Source organism: Lathyrus oleraceus, chromosome 7 (assembly GCF_024323335.1).
Source record: "Lathyrus oleraceus cultivar Zhongwan6 chromosome 7, CAAS_Psat_ZW6_1.0, whole genome shotgun sequence".
Lineage (NCBI taxonomy): Eukaryota > Viridiplantae > Streptophyta > Magnoliopsida > Fabales > Fabaceae > Lathyrus > Lathyrus oleraceus.
In genome coordinates this window covers 43150272-43157596 of record NC_066585.1, presented here as the reverse complement: position 1 = coordinate 43157596, position 7325 = coordinate 43150272, and the positions used below count along the sequence as shown (strand labels likewise).

Below are 7325 nucleotides of genomic sequence, written 5' to 3'. Positions count from 1 at the left end.
TAGTAGACAATACTGCTCAACTCTCAGTCTTTTTCTTCATGGATGGTTTCTCCGGTTACATCCCTATTAAATGGCCTCGAAAGACATGGAGAAAACCACATTCGTCACCCCCTAGGGAACCTTCGGGTACAAGGTAATACATTTCATATTGAAGAATGTAGGGGCAACATATCAAAGAGCGATGGTGACTCTCTTTCATGACATGATTCATAAAGAGATAGAGGTCTACGTCATGACATGATTACCAAATCCTAGACAAAGGAAAATCACGTGGCCCATTTGCAAAAGTTACTCACTCACATGGGAAAGTTTAAACTAAGTTTGAATCCTAACAAATACACCTTTAGTGTTAGATCAGAAAAATTGTTGGGATTCATAGTCAACCAAAGAGGAATTAAAGTTGATCCTGAAAAAGTAATAGCCATACAAAATATGTTGATGTCGAGTATTGAAAAAGAGGTTTGTGGTTTCTTGGGGAGATTGAACTACATTGCTATATTCATCTCACACCTTACAGCCACATGTGAAGCAATTTTTAAATTATTGAGGAAAGGTCAAGCCATCGAGTGGAACGAAGATTGTCAATGGGGCTTTTGAAAAAATCAAACGGTACTTGCAAGAGCCACCAATCTTGATACCCCCTTAGAGAGACCCTTCATTATGTATTTAACATTACTTGATGAATCGATGGGGTGTGTGCTAGGGCAGCATGATGAGACAAGCAAAAAAGAGCATGTCATTTATCAAAGATGGATCCAATCGAGTACATCTTTGAGAAATCTGCTCTTACTAGAAGGATTTTTTGTTGACAAATGCTTCTATCGGAATATGACATTCAATACATCACTCATAAGGCCATCAAAGGCAGCATATTGGTATACCATCTTGCTCATCAACCGGTAGAAGATTACCAGACAATGAGATTCAATTTCCCATACGAGGACATAATGGTCATAAATAATGACGAAGGGCATGAACCAAGATCGCGATGGACTATGTTATTTGATGATGCCCAAAATGTATTAGGCCATGGAATATAAGTTTTTATAGCGTCCCCAATGAATCATTATAACCCTTTCACAACAAGGATATGTTTTGACTGCACAAATAACATAGTTGAATATGAAGCGTGCATCCTGGGCATCGAGGTAACCATTGATTTGAGAATCAATTTTTTTGAAGTATATAGAGACTTAGCTCTAGTCACCCATCAAATAAAAGGAGAATTGGAAACCCTTCATCCCAACTTGATTCAGTATCGGGACCATGTCCTAAAAATATTCCATACTTTGATAAAATCACTTTAAAACACACTCCGATGGAGGAAAATCAGTTGGTTGATGCCTTATCTACCTTGTCATCTATGTACAAGGTGAAATGGGCCAATGAGGAACCAATTGTAAGAATTAAACAACTAGATGAACTTGCATACTATTTATCAGTAGAAAAATAATTTGATGGCAAACTCTGGTTTTATGACATCAAATGATACCTCATAAAGCAAGAGTATTCGACGAATGTTTCGATTATAGACAAGAAAACTTTAAGAAGATTGGTATCAAAATTCTTACATGGTGATTATGTACTCTACAAAAGAAACTATGACATGGTTATACTCAGATGTGTGGATAGACACGAAGCATACATACTCATCAAGGAGTTTAATAAAAGGATTATTTAGGACTCATGCCAATGGGCATGCAATGGTGAAGAAAATCCTAATGGTAGGTTATTAGTGGTTAAGTATGGAAACCGACTATTTTTGCTATACTAAAATGTGCCACAAATGTCAAATCTACATAGATAAGGTGCATGTACCACCAACTCCTTTGAATGTCCTTAGAACACCATGGCCATTCTTTATGTGAGGAATATACATGATCGAGCTTATCGATTTGAATGCTTCAAATAGACACTGATTCATCTTGGTTGCCATAGATTATTTCACCAAATAGGTTGAAGTTGTTTCCTACCCAAACTTAAAAAAATAAGTGATTACCCGGTTCATCGAGAAAGAGATAATTTTCCGTTACATCATTCCCCAAAAAATTATCACAGATAGTGGGTCAAACTTGAACAATAAGATAATGAAGAAGTTATGAGAGAGCTTGAAGATTGAGTACCATAAGTCACCACAATATCGGTGAAAGGCAAAAGGTGTTATAGAAGCAGCGAACAAGAACATCGAGAAGATTGTGCAAAAAATGGTGAAAACCTATAAGGGTTGTGTCATACCCCAAACATCTACATATCCTTTAGGTCACTAACCCTAATCATCTACATATCCTTATGATCATTCATTTCATCTGCATGACCATGTTCCAATACAAGAGAACATGTATCTTGGATTCAAAGCTCTGTGCTTGCACCTAGTGAGAACTAGGGTTCCCTTGCAACTTGAAGTGGCATAATCAATCAAACACTAATTGGAAGTAGCTCTTGATGCTTGTGTATTTTACCCATCATTGGTGATTCCGCAATGACTTCTTGGTGAAGTAAAACCCTAATTTTGGGATCCCCACTTGATCATGGTTTCCATCGAACCCTAATTATGTCTCGTGTTCTTTGTGTGGCCTCCTAACCCTAATTTCATCTAATTCCCTTTCATGCCATTTGTGTGTGTTTCTCTTGTTGTGTCAAGGTTCATTCAATAACCTTTTATGCATGGACATTCATGTTAGTCTCTTGGTTTTGATCTCGTTGATTTCATGCTCCCACATGTGCATTTTGTGTTTGTATATGTCCATTGGTTTGAGGTCAAGTTCTTGGTCTCACCATCTTCATCAGGTTCCATCCATAGCATTTCATATGATCATTTCCTCATGTCTATCCCATGGCTTGATCATGCCTTACTTAGGTCCATTTCATCTGGTCAATTTCATTCAAATTCACCTCATGCCATTTTCCTATGCCTTGGTGTTTTATCCATAGACCTTTGGTTCTTTCATGATTTATTCATGGATCTTTAGTTTGATCATTCAATATAAAGTTAATTTCAAATTATGTTATTAGTTTCATTCATTACAATATCCTTCATCATTTTCCATACAAGTCAATTCATTTCAAATACAAATTCATACAAGATCATACAAGTATCAAATTCATTCATAAACAAGTGTCAATTTCATATACATCAAATTCCATTGCATAAATCATAAAAGTGTCATTACATGAGAAAATACAAAAAAGGTGAACTTTGACCAAATGTTGACTTTTTGGTCAACTTTGATAAAAGTCAACCCAATCCCCTAGAACCCTAAATTTCCATCCTATGCCCTAAATCCTATTTTGATCCTTGATCTTGGAGGTTCCCTTTTTCACATGTTAATCCAAAATATCATCTTGAGGTCATGTTTCACACCTTGGCTCAATTACCATTATTCATGAACCATGACCTACAAAACCAAAGAAAGGTATTCCTAAGTCAGAAGAAGAATCACTACAATGCACGCCAACACATGAACAAACCTGCAACAGTTAACATCCCCAAGCCATTGTAAACCTCACAATAATTCTATAATACAAACACCAACATCATGTTGCAGCAAACACATTCAAATGGATTCAATAATGTCAAGCCTTGGCAGTAGACCTGTAAAACCAAGGACATGCAATTACTTTCTGCATCAGCCAAAACAACATGACATCCATCACACCACCATGACATCAAACCCGAGCCTGCAACATACATTATGAAATGCCACACAAACCATCCTACAAGCATACCTGTAGAACCAAGTTGGAGCAACCAGACCTGAACCAGATGCATCGTGTAATAAGATGACAATGACTTGCAGCAAGAGTAAAATATGGACCTACAGCAAGAGTAAAATATGGACCTGCTACAATCAACCACCCGAGAAAAAACTTGCATCAAACCTAAAGCATGTCTGCAGCATACAAATCATGGCGATGGAAATGCATTAGCAGCAACATATAACTTATTCAAGAGGCTGCAACATTAATTCACACAAGAATGGTACCAAATACAACTCACATCTACGACACAACATAAATTATGCAACATCAGTTTAAAGAACCTAGCAAACATTGCCACCCCAGATGGGCAAACAGCGGTCCAAGCATCATGCATATCATATGGTAAACACAACAGGGCAAAGCAATATTCACATTGCATTCACAAAACATGACTACACTAACTATCCACACTAACTTAACAAGACAGTTAAAATTCCATAACAGAAAATGAGCAAAATCCTAACCAACTAACCTACATTCACCATAACTGAATTTACCTCGAATTGCACAAATTTAGTTACATCCTAACTGAAATCATAACTGAATTCACTAATCCCAAACACATTCTAACTGCATTTCCCTAATCCCCATTCAACCCTAACAAACTATAAAATCATTCATCATCACTATTCACCTGCGATGGATTCAATCAACAATAAATCCTAAGTTGCAATCACCAAACACCTTCACTCTTCATCTCAAAAACTTATGGACTCAACAACAAAATCATCTTCAATTTCAGCTCTTAATCAATCATAAGAATCTCAACCTTCATCCTTCAATCACAAACTCAGAACCCCCTCAAAATCACGCATTCACAAACTCCAACTCACGAATTCATCAAAGGGAAGAAGGAGTAGAAGAGGAAGAGAATTTGCATCAAGACAGACTAGAGGAATGAGGAAGAAAGAACTTACCGGAGATGTTTTTTTCGATCTTCTTCTCCGAGAGAGGCAAATCTAAAGTTCTTCTCCAAGAGAGGCAAATCTAAAGTCTTCATTTTTCTTCATTTTCTTAATACCGGAATGTGAGTTAGGGCATGAGGAATCAGAGCCCTAAGTCCCTGGGCTCTGATTCTTTGAGGGCAACATTTAATTTAGGTTTGAGTATTTAGGGTTCTTGAGGACTTTAATACGGTTATGAATTTAGGGCTAGAATTTGGGGAAATTGAGGGGAGATTCTAGGAGAGCGTGAGGAGACGAGTAGAATGATGCCATCAAGTTCCATTTCTGGTGGACACCACCGCCATACGCGATTTCCGACGCGGTGGCCCATAGTGGTTTCTGCCTGAAGCTATGAACTGAGTTAAGTGTTAATATGTGCATATTTTTCAAGTTTCAATTTAAATTCAATTCATTTGGTTTAATTCCCCACGCGAGTAATTGCCATTGGATCCACATGCTGAACATTTGCCTTGTTTCTGTTTTGGGCTCCACGCATTGGCCTAAGCTTGTTTACTCATCATCATCCTTAACTACTCCATACACCCCGTTTGGCCCTGAGACTGAAGCCATGGCACTTCACCCCGGGCCCATGCGCCTAGGTGATACCTGCACCCTATTCCAAAATTGTTCCCCCTTAGTCCATTGCATTGCTATTTTTGTTTTTTTCTTTGACATTTTCATGCTATTTTCTTCATGACTTTAATTCTTGTTTTTTTAATCTTGATTTTAATTGGTTAATATGATTGTAAAATATTAGGAAAAGTACATTTAAGTGTTTAATTGTCTTGTAGATTTTAATTGAGTTTAATTAGAATTTTAACATGTTTAGGATTAATGCATATTTTAACCACCATTAAAAAATGCTTAGAAAATAATAGAATTCCATGTATTTTTTTGTTAGTATTTTCCCATAAGTATTGACAATTAACATGTTTCGTTTAATTAGGATTAGATTATTTTTTATTCCTTTTAGTCCATATTAATTCCATGTATTGTTTGATTTTAATCCTATTTTAATTGCCTATATTTTAATTGTGGTTATTAGATTTAAATTGAAAATGACATTTCAATTTAATGTGATATGTTTGTATGTCCATTATTCTCACCATGATCTCTATATCATTTCATCATTTTATCACGTCATATTTCATTTCATCCACTTGTTTTAGCATTTAATATCCATGCAAGCAAGTGAATACTAGCACATGAACATCAACAGTGTTCATAAAAATAAACCAACCCATACTCTGTTTGTGAGTGAAACTACGGAGCTCTGAATTTCTCATTGCATGTATGAGGATATGTAGGCACAATGAGCCAAATCCTTGGCGAGCACACTAATTTAAAACTTATTTCCCCCCATTTCACTCTATTCATCTCATTCCACCCATAACAAGCAACATACAAATAAACAACATACATACACATTGATACAAGCAAGTGGTTCCCATCGAGTATGATGGATATGAGGGGTGTTAATACCTTCCCCTTGCATAACCGACTTCTGACTCCGCTCTTGGTTGTGAATACCATTCTCTTTTGGGATTTTATCGTTGTTTTCCCTTTCCTTTGGAATAAATAAAATTTGGTGGCGACTCTATATTTTTCACGGTGTGACAGCTGGCGACTCTGCTGGGGATTATACGGAGTTTCCTAAGCAAGTCAAGCATATCTTGCTTGTATCCTTTTATCTTGGGCGTTTATTTTTGTTATTGCTTGCTTTATTTATCCATTCCTATTATATATATCCTTGTCATATACATCTGTTGTGATCTTGTGGGGTGGATATTATGGAGTGAAAAGCCCAATACAAAGGCTTAGAGAGCTTACCTAAGATAGGAGGGCTCTCATATTGATTTTTCGGACGTAGTTGTCTTGAGGGGGATATACAAAGATCCTGCTTGGAGTATATTCTTTTTGGAGTTTCTCTGGCATGTGAGTCACCTTCGCGCTAATAACCATTCTTCCAAAAAGGGTCCATGACTCTAAGGACCTTTAGACAACCTTTGGCTTTTGAATTTGAAGGCAACTACACTTAGAGGAGATCACCCCAAAAGAATTGTTGACTCACAAGCTATCTTGTGGTGATAAAAATAATTTCACCTCATGATCTGTGAGTCTAAGCGTCTTTAGAAGTCTTAGTATTCACCTTGTGAGGGTATATGGGTTTCTTGTAGGGAAACTTAACCTCCAACACACCTTAAATCCACAATGATCTTGCTCTCTTGTATCATATGCATTAATAACATATTTCATTGCATATATACTTGGGCCTTATTCTCGGAGAATCCTAAGGGTTTGTAACTGCAGAGTGAACATTCTAAGATGGGATCAGATAAGAAGAATACCCTTCCTCTCAAGTTCAAGCTTCCAAGAATGGATAATCTCTTGGCTCTCTACAGCAGAATCACTCCATGCAAAAAGAATAACTTCATCTGTAGATATGGACAAATCCTGGATCTTCTCACCACCTCTGTAGACGTCTCAGCCTTTGTGGCCTTATCTCATTATTGTGATCCACCACTCTGATGTTTTACCTTTAAAGACTTTCAATTGGTCCTGACAATTGAGGAATACGAGAGATTGCTGGGTTGGTATGTGAAATATCACCTTCCCTTTATA

At 36.9% G+C, this 7325-nt stretch overlaps 1 long non-coding RNA gene across 1 annotated transcript; it reads right to left on the bottom strand.

Moving 5' to 3' along the window:
- Positions 1–3122: 3122 nt before the first annotated feature.
- Positions 3123–5095, bottom strand: LOC127104958 (uncharacterized). Its single transcript, XR_007794861.1, has 3 exons — positions 4677–5095; positions 3840–3890; positions 3123–3754 (listed from the first exon to the last, which is right to left on the bottom strand). It is a non-coding gene; the product is annotated as an uncharacterized LOC127104958 (long non-coding RNA).
- Between the last annotated feature and the right edge of the window lie 2230 nt (positions 5096–7325).